Source organism: Gossypium hirsutum, chromosome A13, assembly GCF_007990345.1.
Source record: "Gossypium hirsutum isolate 1008001.06 chromosome A13, Gossypium_hirsutum_v2.1, whole genome shotgun sequence".
NCBI classification, from domain to species: Eukaryota; Viridiplantae; Streptophyta; class Magnoliopsida; order Malvales; family Malvaceae; genus Gossypium; species Gossypium hirsutum.
The window spans coordinates 16,421,581-16,445,157 of NC_053436.1; the positions used below are offsets into that span (position 1 = coordinate 16,421,581).

The window sequence follows — 23,577 nt, forward strand, 5'->3', positions numbered from 1 at the left end:
GTTCTATTCTCTACTCACATTTTAAGATTGGATTCACTGTGGATCTAAGATTAGAGAAGTGTTGGAAATGCTCTTGACAAGTACATCGTTGGTGGTAAGTACTCAGAATCTTATTTCCATTCTTTATTTCGGGATTTAAAGAAAATTTGAAAACCCCCATATACAAAGGGTGCCGGTTGACTAAACAGGGTTTAGTGGTGTTATTTGATTTGTTTTGCTCTAGTGTGGATTAAAGGCTACTGATCGAGGGCTTGGATAATTGGAACGACTAGATAAAATTACTGTAATACCTCTGTAAGGTAGAATTACTGAAATGAGCATGAAACCCTTAAAAGACTGATAAAATTACTGAAATACCTCTGTAAGGTAGAATTACCGTAATACCCTTAAAGGGGTAACCGTAAATAACTGTTTTACGCTATAATCTGACTGTCTTTCTGAAGCATACCTTGTTAATTATATATATATTCTGCATACATGTCATACTGTATGGGGTTGGGTTTTGTTATGGAGGAAGAACCCATTTTGGTGGCTGTGCCACATATTCTGATATAAGTAGCTTTGATGTGGATTATAGTTAGTGCCGTAACTGGTGCTAACACTGTAAGTGTAGGGATGGCGTGGGTGATTTATTCCCCACAGGAAATGTAGGGATGGACAGGAGGCAAGTGTAGGGTTGGATGGGGTTATCATGCATTAATAATATGTGACTGTTTTGTTATGGGCCAACTGTATTGAAATGGGCCCAACTATGTTAATATGGGCAAGGCCCAATATATATCGACTTGTAATAGGGCTACGGCCCAGATTAATATTGATATGGGCTAAGGCCCAGTTAACTCTAATTTCTGAATAGGGCTTAGGCCCAGTAAAGCTTGAACTGATTTGGGCTCTGGTTGGGATACTTTACACACTGAGTTTTCCAAACTCACCCCTTCCTTTTTACCCTTGCAGGTGAGCCTTAAACTGGGGACTTGGAGCTAGTAGGATTCAGGGTGGCCACGTGGACAGCGCAGATGGTTTTTAATTAAATTAGTAGTTCTTTAAGTTATTTTTCAGCTATATTTTGGGTTGTAACAAGGCCACTTTAATTATTTTTAACTGTTTTTAGTATGTTTTGTTAGCTTAGATATGATATTGTTTTAATTTTTTGAAATTGAATAGCTCCAGGGCTCGTTTTAAAAGGGTTACTTGATTTCAAAATATCGCGATAATAAAGCAAAGTTTTCGCAACGAAAACATTTTCAAAATTAATAACCTTTCCAAATGGTTTTAAACGAATTGGTTTTCCATGAACAAACACTCAGTTAAAGGGTGGCAATGGTTGTGTGCATGTCTAGGATTGGATCCGTGGAGAGCTAGGTATTTAAGCAATCTAATTGACTCACCTCCTCTTTTCTAGCATCCTAGCTGGTGCACAGCTTCTATTCACTTTAATCTATAACGAAGATATTATTTAAACACTAAGAAAGACTTTAGATAAAATATGACTTTTCTAGTAACGCATCAATGTGACACGCCGGATTCGGTCATAACGTCTAGGCCGGGTTTGGGGTGCTACATCCAGTGGTATCAGAGTCAAGTTGCAACAACTCGGCTGTGGATCGGGTCTGAAAAGCTTTTCGAAAAATTTTGCTAAACTTAGGCCCAAGAAGGGTATTTTGGAAACGGTTTTGGAAAGTTCTTTTCAAAGATATTTTACAAGGTATGCATGTTTTAAGGTTCAATCTTAAAATTGTTTAAGTTTTTCTGGGTTTCTAAAATTTGATAACCGAAGAAGTGGCACACTGAATCCTCGGTACCAAGCCTGTAAGTATTTTTATACTATACTGTACTAAAATACTGTTATACTACTGTACTGAGACCCTACTATGATTTTGTAGTCAGGGTAATACTAAAACTGTAGAAACTGAGACTGTAGGGAAAACTGAAAACTTTAGAAGACTGAGTCTATAGCTAGGATACGATACTACGAAAACAAGAACTTTGAAATACTCTTTATGCATAGGACATCTGTATAAATACTGAAATTTTTGAATCGAGGTCTTGGTAGTTATTGTTATGCATGCTAATAATGTAGAGTGTTAATATGGATTCTGAAGGTAAGCGAAGTTTGCCAACTTCGGATAGCGGTAACTCGGAGCTTGGGACTAAGGCACTGGCCGAGTTAGTAAAAAAAGTGGTAGAAGAAGTATTGGAGACCAAGGTTAAGGAAATTAGGGAAACGCTTCAAGCAGGGTGCTTGGAGTGTAAGAAGAGAAAAGATTCTAGTTCTTAGAAGATCGATCCTCGTTCTGTGAAACATGTTAAGACACGACCAAACTTTCCAACCTGCAAGAACTGCAACAGGCGTCATCCAGGTGAATGCCATAGGAAGAGAGGAACATGCTTTAGATGTGGGTCCAAGGAGCATCGAGCTCAGGATTGCCAAGCTTATTCTATTTAAGTGTGTGTTACGAGTTGTATGCGTGCTTGATAAATGTTTCTTTACCTTGGTAATTAGATGTTCTGGGTCGTACTAAGAATTATTTTTAATTAGAGTGTGCAATAGTAGCATAGTGCAATAGTCGGTATTAGACAACTGATAGCTGGATGGAAAATTTCGAGGACGAAATTTTTTTTAAGGGGGTAGAGTTGTAACGCCCCAAAAATTGGGCCTAGAAATATTGGGTTTGGAGTCCAAGTTTGGGTAGAAGATGGCTCGAGATAGAATTATTGATGTTTTAACTTTTTACGGGAAATTATTATCAATATTGTTATTAATTATTTAGTGTAAGATCTAAGTGAATTACGATGGATTTATAGTGTGGGAAAAGGCTTGGGTTCGATTCAAGACTCTAGCAAAAATAATAATTTATGCTACCTTAGGGAATCTGGGAAGTAGGCTTTATTAATAATTTGGGCTGAGTTTTAGCATAGACAAGCACCTGGCCCAGTGGCTAAGCATGCTAGGAGGGCGTGGGAGGTGCCTGGGTTCAAGGCATGGCACGTGCAAATAGTTGTTTTTTTTTAGTGTCAAGCAGTCGTGGGGAAAGGAGTGGCAAATGCAGCACTCAGTAATGAGGATGTCCCAAAGCCGAAAGAGTTTGTGGGGACAAGGTCTGCATGTGATGTGGACAATTTCTTGTGGAGGATGGAAAACTACTTCCGTGCCAAAGGCATCATGGAGGATGCGGTTAAGGTAAACACTGCTTCAATGTTTCTTACTGACATTGCGCTTTTATGGTGGCAAGGTAGGACCACAGATAAAAGGCAAGGTGAGATTGGGACGTGGCAAGAGTTCCAATGCGAGTTGAAGGGACAGTTTTACCCAGAATTTGCCGAGGATTCAAGTTGCGGTTAAAATAGGGGTTAAGAGGAGTTGCGAGCATAATCCAGCACAAGGATTGCCCGTGGCACAGTGGCAGCAGCGTGCTGGGCACGCGGAGAGGGCACAGGTTCGAGTCCTTGCGCGGGCTAATTCTGTTTTATTTTTTTTAAAGCGGGCAAGAACTGAAGTAGGTAAGGGTTATAAATTATTGTGGCAGTATTATAACGAAAACAAGGATGCGTCCCACTGGCCAGCAGCGTAGGGGTGTGCTTGGAGGACCCAGGTTCGAGCTGCTGTGCGCGCGAAGGACTCTCTTTTTGCTGCATGCGTGAGGGAGAATAGTAGAGTTGGACCGAAACTCTTCTTAGCAGCATAATGAAGCGGTAGATAAGGCTACTGATCGGTTAGGAGTTTGAATGAAATTCAAACATTGAATTTGGCCAAGAATTAAGGAGCAAAACATGGAATTTAAGTCAGGAAGGAATTGTGCCGAAACTGTTCTTGTAATTTTGGGCTTTTATGAGTTGTTTCCTTCTTGGTCATCTCTTCTTCATCAAGAACCTAACCTATCTTCTTCTACTCTTCTCTTCTCTTTTTACTCATCTTTTCTCTCGATTAAAGATAGCCTATTACCCTTAAAAGCCGAAACCTTCATAAGTCATAGTGATTCGAGAATTAATATCTAGTTCTATTCTCTACTCACATTTTAAGATTGGATTCACTGTGGATCTGAGATTAGAGAAGTGTTGGAAATGCTCTTGACAAGTACATCGTTGGTGGTAAGTACTCAGAATCTTATTTCCATTCTTTATTTCGGGATTTAAAGAAAATTCGAAAACCCCCATATACAAAGGGTGCCGGTTGACTAAACTAAAAGGGTTTAGTGGTGTTATTTGATTTGTTTTGCTCTAGTGTGGATTAAAGGCTACTGATTGAGGGCTTGGATAATTGGAACGACTAGATTTAGATCTAATCCATATTCCGGCAAAGGCAACTCATGTGTGGAACTCGTCAACGTTTCGTCAAAAAATATATGTGTAAACGACACCCACTTGTAGACTAGATCGGCAAAGCCGAAAAGCCAAAATGCTGAAAAGTCGACATTTCGAGAACTTACGAGTGAGCGAGCGCTCGTGGGATTGTTTATATTGAAAATTTTGGTAACTTCAACGGTAAGATTGCAAAGTGCGCAATTTCGTGCACCTCGGAGAATTTGGGCTTCGATGGGTCGAAATTGGGTAATAGGCAACGGGCCCATTTCAGTAAAAACATCCGGTAAGTATTCTAAAGACACGTTAATAACTGTAATGAGCATGAAACCCTAAAAAGACTAATAAAATTATTGAAATACCTCTATAAGGTAGAATTACCGTAATACCCTTAAAGGGGTAAGTTTACTATTACGCCCCTCGAGGGTAAATAACTGTTCTTACGCTATAATCTGACTGTCTTTCTGAAGTATGCCTTGTTAATTATATATATATTCTGCATACATGTCATACTGCATGGGGTTGGGTTTTGTTATGGAGGAAGAACCCATTCAGGTGGCTGTGCCACATATTCTGATATAAGCAACTTTGCTGCGGATTATAGTTAGTGCCGTAACTTGTGCTAACACTATAAATGTAGGGATGGCGTGGGTGATTTATTTCCCACAGGAAGTGTAGGGATAGACGGAGGCAAGTGCAGGTTTGGATGGGGTTATCATGTATTAATCATATGAGACTATTTTGTTATGGGCCAACTGTATTGAAATGGGCCCAACTATGTTAATATGGGCAAGGCCCAATATATCTCGACTTGTAATAGGGCTACGACTTAGATTAATATTAATATGGGCTAAGGCCCAGTTAACTCTGATTTCTGAATAGGGCTTAGGCCCAGTAAAGCTTAAACTGATTTGGGCTCTGGTTGGGATACTTTACACACTGAGTTTTCCAAACTCACCCCTTCCTTTTTAACCTTTCAGGTGAGCCTTAAACTGGGGACTTGGAGCTGGTAGGATTCAGGGTGGCCACGTGGACAGCGCAGATGGTTTTTAATTAAATTAGTAGTTCTTTAAGTTATTTTTCAGTTATATTTCGGGTTGTAACAAGGCCACTTTAATTATTTTTAGTATGTTTTGTTAGCTTAGATATGATATTGCTTTAATTGTTTGAAATTGAATAGCTCTTGGTGCATTTTAAAAGGGTTACTTAATTTCAAAATATCGTGATAACAAAGAAAAGCTTCCGAAACGAAAACGTTTTCAAAATTAATAACCTTTCCAAATGGTTTTAAACGAATTGGCTTTCCATGAACAAATACTCAGTTAAAGTGTGGCAATGGTTGTGTGCTTGTCTAGGATTGGATCCGTGGAGAGCTGGGTACTTAAGTAGTCTAATTGACTCACCTCCTCTTTTCTGGCATCCTACCTGGTGCACAGCTTCTATTCACTTTAATCTATAACGAAGATATTCTTTAAACACTAAGAAAGACTTTAATAAAAAATGACTTTTCTAGTAACGCATCAATGTGACACACCGAATTCGGTCATAACGTTTGGGCCGGGTTTGGGGTGTTACAAAAAGAAGCCACAATAACACCACCACGTCAATCAGTCAAAAAATCCCACAGTTTAATTGGAAACAAGAATTTGAATAATGGAGCAGAAGATGAAAGAAAGAAAAAACGCAGAGAGGGAGAAGTAGAGGAAAAAGGTCAACTCAGGAAATTTTGTGTAACAGCCTAAAATTTCAGTGGCGTCAAAACAGTGATTCGAGATCACTAAATCCAACGAATGAGATTAGGAAATTAAAATAAAATAATATTTAGAAGTGAGAGAGATGTTAGAAATATTTTAAATAGGTGAAATTAAAATTTAAAGAGAAATTATTAAATAAATTAAGTTGAAAACGAGATACCGAGACCTTGATCTCATAAAATCGAGCCGAAAATATTTTTATAAATATTTATGGAGTGTTAGTAATATGATGTTAAAATTTTGTTAGAAAATTTTATCGTTTGGGTGGTTAATTAAATAAAAAGAATTAAATTGTAAATGTGTAAAACTTGTGAAAGTGATTAAATAGCTTAAGTGTCTAATGAGGAAGGACCTAAAGAGAAAATTTTCCCAAGGGAGATATTTTGGACGGCAATAACTGAGAAAAAGTCAAGAAATTAGTGAAATAAGGGCAAAATTGGAATATTGCCAAGATTAACTAAATAAAGTTAGGACTAAATTGGAATTATCTAGGTTTTTCTTCATTTTTCTTCTTTCTCATTAGCTAAAAACACCATAGGAGGCATGGAACAAGATGGATTTTCATATTTTTGCATTATGTGAGTTTAGTTCTTGCTTTTTCTTTATAATTTTTGTGTTTTTAAGACTTTTACAACTAGGTCCTACTATTAAATTCATTTGTTTTTTATTATGAGTGAAATTGAAAGTTTCCATGAATAAGTTCTGTAATTTTATGATATTTAGCATGGATTTGAAGTTTTAATCTTATTATATGATGATTTTATTAAGCAATTTTAGTGGAAATTGATTTTTAGGATCTAATTGTGAAAAAGTTTGGAATTAAGGTCTAATACTGAAATTATGATTTACCAAGGTTATGAAGTAGTTTAAAGTAATAGAATAAAGTGTTAATTGAGAAAAATTAATTCAATTGGAGGGTTAATTGAGTAGGGACTAAATTGTAAAAATTGTAAAATTTAGGGTAAAAGTGTAATTTTGAAAATTAAAGTGCATAAGCTGTAAATTAGAGTAGAATTTGAATAAGTGATAATGAATAAATGGAAAAAATTTGTATTATAGACCAAGGAATTGAGGATAAACGAGGAAAAGAGAAAATTTCGAAATAGTTCCAAAAATCTCTACAACTACTGCAAATTGTTCCGGGTAAGTTCGTATGGTTAAATTATTAAATTTCAATATTATTTTATGAATGGTGATTAATATTTATGTATGTTAATTTTTGAAAATAAGTAAATTATGTACAAAAGTTACAAAATTGAACTGAGTATTTCGGAGGAACGGAATGCAGGAAATGAGCATGATCGTTCAGTGAAAAAGATGAATTGACGGTAAATTACCCAAGTAAACCGAGATTAGGCATTTTTTGCGAATTCTCGTGTTTGCTTTCCGTTTAGCTCTTATGAGCTTCCGTTAACTCATATGAGTTTCAGTTAACCCCTTTGGGGTTTTAGTTCAGCTCTGATGAGCTTCAGTTAGCCTTTGGGCTTCCGTTTAGCACTTGTGTGCTTCAGTAAGCCTTCGGGCTTCCGTTTAACACTTGTGTGCCTCAGTTAGCCTTCGGGCTTCCGTTTAGCACTTATGTGCTTCAGCTAGACTTTGGGCTTCAGATTACGATGTACTCAAATCCGTAAGTCATTCCTTGAATGGACAAGTTGGTAAGTCGTAAATGTAACGTGTGGAAAAAGAAATGCAAGTAATGTTATCATTATTATTATTGAGCTCAATTAAGTAAATTTTTTTAAATGAGATTATGACTTACAGGATGAAATTAACTTACTTGAAATGTCCATATGATTTGGATTTTAGAAAACTAATATTTGATAAGATTTATAGTTAAAGCCGACGAACTTACTAAGCTATAGTCAGCTTACTTGTAATGTTTATTGCTCTTTGTAGATTAACGGGAGGGCCAGAGGATCGTACCATCAAGCTCAAGTCACACTATCTCAATTTTCCGGTAGATTTTGTTATAAATACTTTAAATGGTCTATATGGAATGTATAGGAGCTTATATGACTATGTTTTGTATTAACTCATGAATATATTAGTTAAGTTAATATAAGTTGATATATGATATGAATGGAAATTAACTAAGATGTTTAAATACTACTTGAAAGTATGAATGTATATAATGTTAGATAAAATAAGGACTAGTGATATTGTTATGAAACGAATGTGATTTGGATGAAGATTGTATTTATTGAGTTCTTGTTTGTGTTGAATTGGTTGCAAATTTGAAATTTGCAAGGAAGGTTAGATGTTTCTAAAGGGGTTATATTGAGTTTTTTTTTAAAAATAATAATAATAAAAATAATAAAGTAATTATATTACGAAAAATTTCTAGAGTACTTGAATAAGTCCCTATTCATTTATAATACATGATTTAGGCCTCGAGGGTTCATAAAAAAGATTTAATGATTTAATTTTAATATGTTTGTTGTTTATTCATGAATTGTTTGTAAATTAACCAATATGTTCGGTAATGTCTCATACCCCTATTCCGGCGACGGGATTAGGGGGTGTTACATTTTGGGAAAAGAAAAATAAATTAATAACCAACTTGATATTCCCAACTTCCCACTAACACCTCAATCTCAACCACTTCAGAATTTTAATTCCACCGAAACTCTATCACAAAACCGAGGAAAAACAATACCCACACCCACTCAGGGATTCAAACACAGGACCTTCAACACATTAACTCCTTTACCACTCAAACCAACAAGCTCATTCTGATATAAATTAACAGACAATTTTATATAAGCCCACTCAACAAGGGTAAGGCTTGGATTAAAAAATAACCAAAGTTACTAAAGGTGGGACTTGAACCTAAGAACTTTTAGACACACTTAGAATACTTAACCACTGAAGTAGATACACAATTTTGTCAGATATTTACAGAAACAGAAATAAATTATTCAGGGTGTTACACAAAAAGCTTGCTTGTTGGGAGAGCTTTTATCTTAAAGTACTCTTCAACTATGAAACACTAAATTGTTACAATAATAATTCATTTTTACTCCCTTTTAACTTCAATTTGATTTTTTACAAATTTTATATTAGAAATCTTATTACACGCGTATGTATATTTTATTACACACATTTGCATGTTGAAACTACGTATTTAGAACACAGATGCGTGATTAAAAGTAAGATTCAATAAACAATGAAATGTATGGAATTAATAATAATATATGAAATATATACGATATTAAAATAACAAATATTAGATTGAATTGTGAATAAACTAAAATTTAAACATAAAAATTTATCATATTAAGAATATTAACTGAATACAATTGCTTATTATGGTGTTCTCATCAATCCTAAGTTGGTGTCAAGTTACTTTGTGATACAAACTCCATTAACAACATTGTTAACACTAGAAACTCTATCACATGTGTATACATGTGGAAACCACATATTTAGAACCCAGACGTGTGTTTAACAATAACATCCAATAAATAATGAAATATATTATTTGAAACTAATTAATCATAATAACACATGAAATGTATGATATTAAAATAAAAAATTAGATTGAATTGTGAGTAAAATGAAATTTACACACATAAATACATCATATTAACAATACTAAATGTACCACCCCAAACGACCCAATCGTCAAATCCAAATGCGTGATATCACATTATGTTGCTGAAGCATATAAAACTATCTCAAAACATTTCAAATAGTGACTTAGCATTTAGATATAATAAATCTCACACATTCTTGATTTTATACAAAAACATGTTTAATAAATGCCAATTGGTCTCATTTAACTATTTTGGGTTTATACAGGGACCAAAAATGAAGTCAGGTTTTGAATCCAACTCAATTTAATAAAATTTAGTGGTGTGCCTCGAGACATTGAAAGTCATGTCTCAAAACATGCAATGACTTGATTTCAATCGATTATTAGAAAAAATATGGTTTCGAAGTCGAATTTCATTAATTGAGTTAGTGAAAATTTTAATCAAAGAATTGGCTTTATTAATATAAGATTTTATTATTGGATGGTCGAGTAACTAAATTGAGAAAGCTATTCATTATATTACAATTGAAAAATTTTTCTCTGGAGCAGAAAGTCATCTGGCACTATTCATTTGATTCGCACATTCTAACGGATGATTCTTTCACTTAAGCATAAGGCTACATTTCTCTGTGCTTCGTTAGACCTACAACAAATAAAAAACGAACTTGAAAAATGAGTTCGAATTAACAATACTAATATATAATTAATTCAAAACATAAATTAAATATAAATAAACGAAAGTCTTATATTACCCTATCATGCCATAGTTAGTGGGCATCCACCCAATCCCACTAACTAGCTTAATAGAAAATCTTAAGCTATTTATTGTTGGATTAATTAAGTTTAATTAATCATTAATCACATGTATATAAACATGTGAATGGGAGAGAGGAAACAAAAATTTGTCTTCTTCCCTTAGTTGTTACCGTCCAAGTTAGGAAAGAAAAGAAATTTAAGGAATTTTCTCTGGCCATTGCAAATTGCAATTAACAAAGTAAATAAGTTTATTTCTTTAATATTTTTATGGATTTCTCATGTAGAAACTTTGCTTAAGCTAATTCATGTATTTAATTCTTTAAGTGTTTAGTATATGCGAAGTTGCCATTAATGAATTCTTGATACATCTAAGTTTAGATGTTGAGAATTGTTTAGTATAAGCTTAGGTTATGTTAGGATTAAGTTAAAAAATGTGAAAAGGGTTGGATTGAGTTAAAATTTAAGTTAAGCTTATTATTTAAATTTATGTCATTAGGGACTAAATTGAATAAAGTGAAAACTGTTAGAAAATATTGTTATAGATTAAAAGTATGAGGCCCCTAATAAATGAATATAAATTAGATTTTGATTCGATACTAGATACTGAAAGATATGAGCGCTTCAGATATTAGGGCTTCTAGGGACTAAAATGAATAAAATGTAATTGAGATTTAATTAACATGTTCTTTGAGTTTTGAGTGAAACTAATATCATTTATACCATCGTATTTATCAAATGTAGTTAAAGATGAAGTCAGTGCATCGAAAAATAAAGGAAGGCGAAAATCATCGAGGATTAGTGATATCGGTTTGTACTATTATGATTTTCTTTTCTTTCTTGAACTCAATTAAGTAACTAATCTTATTGAATTTCTAGTGAGACATTATTACAAGTTGTGATAGGATGTATTGGGTTAAATGTTGGCTTAATTGGTAATGTAACAACCCAGTTTTAGCTAAATCAAAATAGTAGTTTCGGAACCACAAATCTGAGGTTGTAAATTTTTTTAATATTATTTTTGGTTTTTATAGCATGTGAATATGTATGTATGAAAGTTTCGTGAAATAATTTTTTCGTTTGGATACTTAATTTGAGAAAATGACTAAATCACGTAAAACGTAAGAGTAGCATGCTATAAGTTAAGAGTGTCTATTTGCTATGGTTTATTAAACCAAAGGTCCTTATGATGTTATTAGACCATTGATAGTGGAATTTGACATAAATGATCATTAAATGAATGTTAATAATGGTTTAGTGTTAAGGTTAATTTCGTAATTGTCAAATAAGTTAATTAAAATACACCAAAACATAAATTTTGTCCATCTTTCTTTCTTTTTGAACCGAAACTAGAGAAGCTAGGGCTTTTCATTCGGTTAGACTAATTCAAGCAATTAAGGTATGTTTTGAGCTCGATTTTTGATTATTTTTATGTTTTTGTGATCGTTGTATCGAGTACTAGCTAGCCCAAGGACTAATTTGTAAAATTGATTAATGTTTTCAAAGTTGCCATTGATGAATTCATGTGTTTTGAATGTTTTATGATGAATTATGAAAGTTTAGTGATGGATATCTATATTTTGTAAATTGATTTTGAATAAAAATGCATATTAGGGATTAAATTGTGAAAAGATAAAAAAATGTGGGGTTAAAAGTGTGAATAAATGTGAAATATGGGCTACTAGGGGTACTATAGTAATTCAGTACACATGGGTTTGAATTGAATTGGTATAATTTTGTGTTTATTGAAATAAGGACTAAATTGTAAGAAATGTGAAAGTTTAGGGCCAAAGTGCAAATTGGCTTAAATACTTGTTTTTGGACTGAATTGATTGAATCAATGAATAAATAAGTTAATTTTGAATTCATATAGATCCTGAAAGAAAGAAATCAGATTTAGATTGGGGGAATCGAAAGTTGTTGAATAGTCGATCCAGTCCGTTTATCCCTAATACGAGGTAAGTTCATATGCAAATAAATGTTTTTAAATTGAATTATACATGTTTAATTGTTACTGAATTGCTATGAATGTTGAACGAGCAAAAACGAGTAAGAATAGATAGAGTTACAACATTTGAAAGTCTCGTATGAACTTTAGAAATAGTATAGGATACAAATTTCATGACATTAGGTTACCGAGATATGATTACATGTAAGACCATGTCTGGGACATTGGCATTGTATTGTGATTACGTGTAAGACCATGTCTGGGACATTGGCATTGTTATTCGATTTCGTGTAAGACCCTATCTGGGACAGTGGCATCGATATGTGATAACATGTAAGACCATATCTGGGATATGGCATTGTACGAGTTTTATGTGATTTCCAAGTATCCTTAATGATTCTGAATGGTTCAACGGGCAAAGTCAAGGCGAGAAAGAATGTGTGAATGAGTTATGTTGGAATTCCTAAGATTAAGGACAGAAAACTTACCTTATTACTAGGAGTTCCCTTGTAAATAGAAACTAATCTCAGTCACTGATTCTTAGGAAGTTACTGTTTTTTAGGGATTTTTTTCCTTGTTTGTGTTAATTCCTCTCTTTATAGGTGTAAACTAATTAGCAGAATGTAGAACAATCTTTTTTCTAAGTTTCTTCATGGTATCAAGAGCTTTAGGATTCATTCGATCCTGCTCATTTGTCTCTAATCTCCCTTCCTAAAAATCACTACGGTTTAGTCCTCCTCCCATGGGTGATGTCAATGAAACTCTGTCTGAAACTGAGACTTCACAAATAACTCAAAATGTCAATCAGGGAATCACTCAAGGTGAAGTTAATTCCTCCCTTATAATCACCAATAATCGGCTAAATGGGAAGAACTTCTTGCAATGGTCTCAATCGGTCCTTATGGTGATTCATGGTTGTGGCAAATTAGGATACATCAATGGAGAAATTCCACGACCAACCACAGCTGACCCGATTTATGCCACTTGGGAACTCAACAACTCGATTGTAATGGCTTGGCTAATTAATTCAATGGAAGGCCATATAAGCCGCACCTATCTCTTTTTCAAAACTTTAAAAGACATGTGGGATGCAGTCAATGAAAACTACTCAGATCTTGGAAACGCCTCCCAAGTATTTGAGATCAAGCTTAAGTTAAAGGATATCCGACAAGGGACATTCGAAGTAACTCACTACTACAACAATCTGAAAATTTTGTGGCAGGAACTGGGTATGTACTATGAGGCAGATTGGGGTAAAGGCTTGGAACACACCAAGTTTATGACTCACCTCAACAATGAACGTCTTTATGAGTTTCTAGCAGGACTAAACCGTGAGTTAGATGAGCTCCGTGGCCGAATTCTAGGTAGATCACCTCTCCCAACCATCGGTGAAGCATTTGCAGAAGTTAGAAGAGAAGAAAAGCACCGTCTTGTCATGATGGGAGACTCAAAGGAACCTAAACCTGTGACAACTCTTGGCAACCGGTCTACTGAGACCTCTGCCCTCATCTCCAGAGGTCCACAGCCACAAAAACCACGTGCTAGAAATGATTCTGGATTAACCAAGCCATGGTGTAACCACTGCAACCGTGTTGGTCATACAAAGGAAAAGTGCTTCAAACTCCATGGCTATCCTGAAAAAAAAACAGAAGGATAATAAGAGTGCCCTATTATCCTCCACTGCTACAGATGATGTTCTTGATGTTCGCCTAACCAAAACCCAACTTGAGACTCTCCATAAGATACTTGGTACTTCCACTACTCATGGATCTCTAGCCACCCAAGGTACTGCCTTCAATATTGCCTTTGAATCTAATAATCAATCCTCTTGGATACTCGATTCGGGTGCCTCTGATCACATGACAGGTAACTCCGCTTTGTTTCACACCTACACCCCTTGCCATGACAAGTCCCGAATCCGCATAGCTGATGGTTCTTACTCACTTATGGCTGGAGTAGGAGAAGTACAAATAAATGAGAATTTTTCTCTCGATAAAGTCCTGCATGTCCCAAACTTGTCCTACAATTTACTTTCAATCAGTAAACTTACTAAGGATGAAAAACTTATTGTTGAATTTTCTGCAATTGGTTGTGTGATACAGGAACAGAAATCGTGGAGGATGGTTGGCACTGCTAAAGTTGATGATGGACTATATGTTTGGAATAAAGACAACACACAAGGAGGATTGGCTCTATCCACTTCAAAAGAGGACACGATTATATTACGGCACCGTAGGTTAGGGCATCCAAACTTTTTGTATTTGAAGAAACATCTTCCACTGTTATTTCGAAATAAAAATATGAATTCCTTGAAGTGTGAAATTTTCCAATTATCCAAACATACCCGTGTGCCATACCCATTAAAACCATATATCCAGTCCCAACTATTTTCATTAATCCACAGTGACCTATGGGGAGCCAGCCAAGTGAAAAATATTATAGGGGCTAGGTGGTTTATAACAACATCCATTGATGATCACACTAGGGTATGTTGGGTCTATCTCCCCAAAAAAAATCTGAAACACCCAAAGTATTCCAAAATTTTCATGCAATGTTCGAACCCAGTTCAACTCTACCATACATACGCTCCACACTGACAATGGGAGAGAATACTTTAACTCTGTCCTAAGCCCATACCTTTTTGACCAAGGCATCATAACCAAAGCTCTTTTCCTGACACTCCTCAATAAAACGGGATCTCTGAGAGAAAAAATCGACATCTCCTTGCTGTGGCTCGAGCCATAATGTTCACCATGAATGTTCCAAAATACTTGTGGGGAGAGGCTATCCTCACTGCCTGCTATCTCATAAACCGAATGCCATTAAAAGGTCCTCAATTTCCAAACACCTCTAAATACCCTTCTAAAGTCCTTTCCTCTATTTCGTGTTCCTAATCTTCCAGCCAAAATATTCGGTTGCAAAATTTTTGTCCATAACCATCAACCAAATCAATCCAAACTTGATCCTCGAGCCCACACCTGCATCTTCATTGGATATTCACCCACACAAAAAGGCTATAAGTGTTACTCACCAACCTTGCGCCGAATGTTTGTCTCTCGAGATGTTACCTTCTTTGAAAATGAACCATACTTTGCAGCATCTCATCTTCAGGGGAAGACTTTCAATGAAGATGAGACCCTTAATACTCTCCTCATTATACCTTATGATCCTACAACTACTATCACAAACAAGCCTAACAACCAAGGTGCTATGGTAATCCCAAATTTAGAGACTGTTTTCCCTCTGCAGCAAGAAATTAGCCCAATCCTTCCCAATAATAATACCACACCGAAGTACAATAGCCCCCTGATCAAGAAAAACAACAAAAACAGGTTCCCGAAATACAGGTTTACTCTCGACGGAATCGTTCTCCTAAAACTGATACAGCAATGCCAATTGCATCCCCAACTGAGGACTGTTCTGAAACAGAAGTCTCACCTCCGTCACCATCCATCTATCTTCCAATTGCAGTTCGAACGGGCACAAGGAGCTGCACTCAACACCCTATTTCTCGGTTTGTATCCTATGGAAATTTATCTAAGTCTTACAAATCTTTTGTGACTAATATTGATTCTGCAAAAACTCTAAAAAATATAGGAGATGCTCTTGAATCAGCTGAGTAGAGACAAGCTACGATGGAAGAAATGAAGGCCCTCAAAAACAATGAAACATGGGAAGTTTCAAATCTACCTAAGGGAAAAAAATAGTAGGATGTAAATGGATCTTCACTACGAAATTTAAACCCGATGGTCGTATTGACTGATACAAGGCTCGACTTATGGCTAAGGGCTTCACTCAAACTTATGGTCTTGACTACGACGAGACGTTTGTACCGGTTGCCAAGCTAAACACCATTCGAGTCCTCTTATCTCTTGCTACCAACCTTGATTGGCACTTGACTCAATTGGATGTAAAAAATGCTTTCCTTAATGAAGAATTAAGTGAGGAAGTGTACATGGATTTCCCACCCGGGTTTGAAAAAAGCAAGGGCCAAGTGTGTAAGTTGAAGAAGTCCTTGTATGGGCTGAAACAATCTCCACAGGCGTGGTTTAGCTGATTTGCAAAAGCTATGACTAGTAGAAATTACATTCAAGGGCAGGCAGACCACATCATGTTCTACAACCACTCGAAAAAGGGAAATGCTGCATCCTCATCGTTTATGTGGACGATATAATATTAACAGGAGATGACTCAAGCGAAATTGTGAGGTTGAAAGAATTCCTTGGTACAGATTTCGAGCTTAAAGACTTGGGGAATCTTAAATACTTTCTTGGTGTGGAGGTAGCAAGGTCCCAAACAGGTATTTCCATCTCCCAAAGGAAATATGTTCTTGATCTACTGTCAGAAGTTGGTTTGATGGGCTGCAAACCAGCCCCAACTCCTATAGAATTTAACCTTAAATTGGGAACTGATAAGGATGGAGAAGAAATCGACAAGGGGAGATATCAACGACTAGTAGGAAGACTCATCTATCTATCTCACACCCGTTCAGACATAGCCTTCAGAGTAAGTGTTATCAGTCAATACATGCATGCCCCGAGGGAGAAGCACCTGGAAGCTGCATATAGAATATTAAGGTATCTGAAAGGGACTCCTGGTAAAGGCCTGCATTTCAAGAAAATTGCCAACCAGAATGTGAAAGTCTACACTGATGCAGACTGGGCAGGTTCTGTTAACGATAGACGCTCTACAAGTGGCTATTGAAGTTATGTTTAGGGTAACCTTGTGACATGGAGAAGCAAAAAGTAGTCTGTTGTTGCACGCAACAGTGCAGAGGCAGAGTATCGAGCACTATCTCATGGTATATGCGAAGGAGCTTGGATACAAAGACTTATGGGGGAACTAAAAGTGCCTTACACCAGGCCTATGAAGATGTACTGTGACAACCAGGCTGCTGTCAGCATAGCACATAATCCTATGCATCACGATTGCACCAAACATGTGGAAATAGATCTCCACTTTATAAAAGAAAATATACACTCAGGAGAAGTGTGCATCACCTACCTACCTACTAGACAACAAGTTGCAGACGTATTAACTAAAAGTTTGAACAGAAACATGTTTGAAGAACTTATTGGCAAGCTGGGTTTGATAAACATCTACACTCCAGCTTGAGGGGGAGTGTTGGAATTCTTAAGATTAAGGACAGAAAACTTACCTTATTACTAGGAGTTCCCTTGTAAATAGAACCTAATCTTAGTCACTGATTCTTAGGAAGTTACTATTTTTTAGGGATTGTTTTCCTTGTTTGTGTTAATTCCTCTCTTTATAGGTGTAAACTAATTAGCAGAATGTAGAACAATTTTCTAAGCTTCTTCAAGTTAAATGACTTAGGTACGTATGAGATTCATACGAGTAATGAAAGGAAAGTATTTGATGAATTCAATTATGATATTGAATATGTGTATTATGAGAAAGGTTTTTGATCTTATAAATGTTTACTCATAGTTGCCTACTGATGAAAATGATATTGATTCATGTGATAATTTATTTGTATATGGCTTACTAAGCTTTTAAAGCATACTTTTTGTATTATTTCCTTGTTTAATAGGTAAATTGAAGCTAGCTCAGACTCGGAGATCATTAGGAATATCATCACACTATCGATCATCTTGTTGGTACTTTTGAAGCTTTGTATATATGGTATATGGCATGTATAGGCTAGTGATTTGATGATATGTTTTGAGATATGATATAGCCATGAGATTTGACTTGTTTTTTATGTAAATGTTGGTGTGTATTTTTTCCATTTGAGTTGGCTAGATATATGAATTTGGTAAGTGATATGCGATGTATATTTTGCCTTATGTTTTGGCATATTTGGTGTGGTTGTTGTGATGGTTATATGGTTGCTCAATTAGCAAATTGTCAATTAGTGTATTATTGTTTCGAAAATGGCATGTTGTGAATTGGCTTGATTTTGAGATGATGAAATGGATGATAAGTTGATGAGGAAATGCATTTATAAGTTATGTAAGTTTGATGATTTTGGCATATTGATTTGGTATGTTTTGGCTATGAATTTGAGTAGTTAAGAGGATGGTTTATAAATGGCATGAATTGTATATGAATTGGCATGTTTTGGCTGCTTATAAATGTATTGAAATGGTACCATTTTGATTGCTAGGTGTACATGAGAAAATGGTGGCAAATTGGCTTTGCAAATAGCCTATTTTTGTCCACACGAGTAGAGACACGGACGTGTGTCTCAGCCGTGTGCGATACACGGTCATGTTACACGGCCATGTGTCCTATGGAGTAGCCCTTCGATATTAAGTCAGTATACCTTATAGGTTTGACACGGTCTAGACACACGGGCGTGTCTATTGGCCGTGTGTGAGACACGGGCTGGCACATGGGCGTGTGACCCAAGCCAGTAACCCCCTCAATTTTTCCACGGTTATGAGACACGGGCATGTCCTCAGCCGTGTGGTGCAAGTCAGTCTGTATGCCCTATTTTCACACGGCCTATGACACGAATGTGTCTGTTGGTCGTGTGAGGTACACAGCCTGTTCACACGGGCGTGCGAACCCTATATGCATGAAAATTTTATAAGTTTCCCAAAGTTTGCAAATTTTATCTGTTTAGTCCCGAACCTCGTTTAAGCATGTTTTAAGGTCTCGTAGAACTTTATAAGGGACAATATGATTATGTTAGATTGATATTTTTGTGAAATTGAATCATGTATAAGAAATGTATATTATATGTTGTGCTTTGATCAGTAATGCCTCGTAACCCTATTTCGACAACAAATACGGGTTAGGGGTGTTACATTTAATTGGTATCAGTGTAACGCCCAAAATCCTGAAAACCCCTATTAAATTATTTTGTGAGTTTGTGATGTGGATGTATGTCTGTCTTAGTGGTTTAGTGTTCTGGGAGTGTTTGGGAAGTTATGGGTTCAAGCCTTGGCTTGAGCAAAAAAAAATTTGCTTCTTCTTGATTAAAACCTTATCTCCAGCTAGTAGACCCTTAAATTAATATGAGTAAAGCATGACATAAAAAGCCTACTAGCTAAGTGGTAAGTGGCGTGTGGAGTGTGCAAGGGGTCTAAAGTTCAAATCACTGCTTGTACATATGGAGATTATTTTTACTGATGGCCATTGGAGAAGGTTATGTTTGATCGAAACTTTGCTTGGTTGAGTAAAGTTTGAACTTGTTAGTTAAGGAGATAATGGGGTAGTGATTTGAGGAGGAAAAACCGGATGTGGATAGAGGAGTGATCAGGTGAGAGAATTGTGGAGAGATTTTGGGAGAAAATTAAGGGAAGTTGAGGGGTGTGTGAGCAGTGTGCTGAATGTGAGAACTCCTTGGTACCAATTCAGTCAAAGGTTGTCGATGCACTTCCTATCTAGTTGTATCTTACTATAGAAGTGTATAAAATATCCTTATTTGGTGTCTCTTTTGATATTCTGGAAATAATTTATTTAGGAGTTGGAACAACTTAGATTTTGGATATTTACTTGTAAACTTACAGTAGTGAAGAAGCCGTTACTTATTTGAAATAATCTTTAATATCTATAGAGAAACTGAGTATGATCGTATTCCATTTAAATTAATTTATTGTTCAAAGCTGTATTCTAGAATCCAGTTGAGTTGGATGGATTAAGGAATGCACATATCCGGGATGGTGCAGCTGTTGTGCAGTATCTTGTCTGGTTGGATAAACAGGTATAGGACTTTGATCTTTATATATTATATCTCTTGCAAATTCATAAAACTTCTATTTGATTGTTTAAGATTCTACCCTCATCTGGTTTAGATTGGATATGTTTTCAAAGTACAATATTTCTCAACATATGCAACAAGATTTTAGGCTGTTGTTAGGCTTGTAATGATGCTATTTCTCTTTCAAATGCTCAGATGCAAGAGATTTATGGGGCTTCTGGCTACTTCTTGGAGGGGAAGGGACGAAGCAAAAAAAGATCGTAAGCTATCAAATTGCTAGTTGATATATTTCCTCTCTTTCACCCCTGCACTTGGCTGTTTTTTGAGCCTGAAACCAAACAGGCTGTCCCCATCTGACAAAAATTTCTGAGCTATAGGTGCACTGACTCTTGGTGTTTTTTCATGCTATTGAATGAACCAAGCAGAGAGACTATGAAACTGACTGAGGTGACTGCTAGTGATAAGTTGGAGGGATTTCGTGCAACAAAAGAGGTAACAGTACTTTTGATAAAGTTATATTGTGATAATAAGGAAAATTATTCTCTAAGCGATATCCCTCTTGATTGGTTATTTCTCTTCTTCTCCTCTTTTCTCTGAACCGAATACTTTCTGACAGTGTAGCCGAAATTGTCAAGGCCTAATTATTTTTCTTCCTTCTCTTCTTTTCTTTTCCTTGGCCGATTTTAGCTGAAGTGCTGCCGAAATCCTTTTGATTTCTTGGTAAGTGTTCTACGGTTTGTTTCCCCTTATCCAAATCTCATTTGGTTTTCTTCTCAAAGGTTCGGCTTTTGGTATCTCTTGGGCTGAACGGAGGTTTTTCTCTCTTTCTACCATAGGGAAATATCCATCTAACACTTCTTTTTGTACGAATGATGCTAGAGGCTCAATTTCATAACAAGGTGTGAGGCCGATTGCTTTTCCCCTACAAGTGATAATTCCTTTTATTGGTAAGTGTTTAAGTTCTAGACGTTTTTATGTGGGATTGTAGGTTCTTATGAATCGGTTATTGTTCCTTGTAAAGGTTAAAGCATTAGAGAGTATACGTGGTTTTGGATCAAGAGAGGGGCTATGATTGTTTGATTGGTAAGTAGCGATGTTTTAGTTAAAGTATTCTTAATACTGTGGGTTTGGATTAACTACTAATATTGACTGATGATGGGGTTATGGTTATTTATAGGTGATTTTATCTCGAACGTGGTTCGACTACAACATCAAAACAGGTGTATGTAATCATACTACTTCACTCGTAAATCGGCAAAAGCTGGAAACCATTACTATTGATGCTGTACGGGCGTACGTTCTCTCATATGGTTATCTGAATGCATAAGCACATGAATTTAATTGTAGAGACCACCACGAGCGATTTGTGGGCTTAGGTTACTTTAGGCCACGTTAGGCCGAAATGGGCCGTGTGGGCCCCACAGGCTCGTGGGCCCCACATGAGTAAACCATACAGACGTGTGGAGATTGTTGGGCCAGGCAGTGTAGTTCACATGGCCAAGGTCATTTTAGGCTTCACGGGCCACATGGGTGTGTGGGCCCACATGGGTCGGGTTGTGGGCCTTGGGCCATTTTTACCGTTTTATTGTTAAGGTCCCACGGGTCGCCTAGGACGACTGTGGACCTACTGTTGGGTCAGTAAGTACACTCAGACCTTATATTGATGAAATGACCATTATACCCCTAATAGGTAAATGACTAAAATACCCCTATGTGATGTGTGACTGTTTGAGCATGTCATTCTTACTGTATATACATTTATATTATGTTGCATTGCATGGGGTGGGATATATGATTTTGGAGGAAGTGTACTAAAAGGCTATAAGCCTATTATTGGCAGCGCTGTTGCAAATACCGTTTTAGTGCCGCTACCGGTACTACTTGGTGTGTAGGGTTGGGTGGGTCGATTTTATCCCCACATGGTGTGTAGGCTTGGTATGGAGATGGTGTATAGAGGATGGATTAGGTAAGACTCTTGTTTGTATATTGTATTGATATGTTAACGGGATTAGGCCCAGACTGTTATTGTTACTGAAACAGGCTCAGGCCCAGACCACTACGGTTACTGAAATAGGGTAAGGCCTAACTGATACTGAAAGGGATTAGGCCCAAACTGTGTTTACTCCGGCTGTATGCTTTTATGGGATTTCACACATTGACTTTTCGTAAACTCACCCATCTGTTAACTGTGTAGGTAATCCCCAGGCTTAGACAGATCGATGCAACGGAGGACTCAGTGGTGGCCACTCGACGTAGTTTCTTTTAACATTATAATTAAGATTTCATTCTGGGTTTTCTTTATGTAATAAGGCCTCTTTAAGTTTGCTTTTAATTTTGGAATTTATTTAATTGATTTTTATCTGTTAGTAGTAGGATTTGGGTTTTCAAGAAATTATAAACAAATGCTTTTTCTGAAAACACCACGTTTACACAACACAAGTTAAGAGTTTCCGCAACAAACACTATTTTAAAGTTAATAATAATCTAATATAATCAATATTTTGCTAAAACAACTTGAGTTTTCACAGTCAACAAATAATCCTAAAATTTTAGTAAGAACCCAATGAAGTTTTATGAGTTCGAATTATTACGGAAATCATGTTTTGAACAACACTCCAATGTGACATCGCAGATTTGACCATAATGTCTAGGCCAGGTTTGGGGTGCTACAATTAAAGCTACAATTTAGTTGATTCTATGACTAACGTAGCATGTGAGAGTCTAGCTATATATGCCATATATATAAATTGTGATATTATGATGATTTCTGGCAGCTTAAAGTGTGCTTTTATATAGTAAATGGATCTCGATCGAACAATAGCAGATAATGTGGAAAGTAATGTACTTGCTCCTGCTCAAGGGGTAGCGCCGGCTGATTCTAGGCCGATTTCAAGTTGTCAAGGGGGAGAGGCTAAGCAAGCCTTCTTCCAGATGATGAGTGAGTGGTTCACAGAGTTCGTTCAAACAAATCCGGCTGCTTAACAACCCCCACCCCTAGTTGTTCCTCAACAAACCCCTATAGTTCCTCAAAGTATTGATCTTCTGTGATTAAATAAACCACCTGTTGATAAAATTCCTAAACATAGGGCTGAAGAGTTCCGGGATACCATTGAAGATGATGCTGAGAGGGCTGAGTTCTAGCTCAAAAACACGATTCGAGTATTCGATGAATTGTCTTGTACTCCTGATGAGTGTATCAAATGTGTGGTATATTTACTTAGAGATAATGCATATCATTTTTGGAAAACATTGATGTCCCAGGTAACCCGTTCTTTAGGAACCACAGATGTCAACGTTTAATACCAATGGTACACATTATCTCTAAGTAAAGATACCACACATTTGATACATTCTTCAGGAGTACAAGACAATTTATTCAATACTCGAATAGTATTCTCGAGCCAAAACTTAGCTTTCTTAGCATCATCATCGACGGTAGACCTGAACTCTTCAACCCCATCTTTATGTATCTTATCTATTGGCGGCTTACTCAATCGAATCGGATCTATCACTTGTGGCACAGTTGGGATTTGTTGAGGAATGGGTGGGGGTAGAGGTTGTTGAGCAGTCGAATTCATTCGAACGAACTCTGTAAACCACTCACCCATCATCTAGAAAA

At 36.3% G+C, this 23,577-nt stretch overlaps 1 long non-coding RNA gene across 1 annotated transcript; it reads left to right on the top strand.

Moving 5' to 3' along the window:
* Positions 1-19,852: 19,852 nt before the first annotated feature.
* LOC107930767 (uncharacterized) lies at positions 19,853-20,442 on the top strand. Its single transcript, XR_001693060.2, has 3 exons — positions 19,853-19,961; positions 20,154-20,218; positions 20,384-20,442. It is a non-coding gene; the product is annotated as an uncharacterized lncRNA (long non-coding RNA).
* Positions 20,443-23,577: the final 3,135 nt, after the last annotated feature.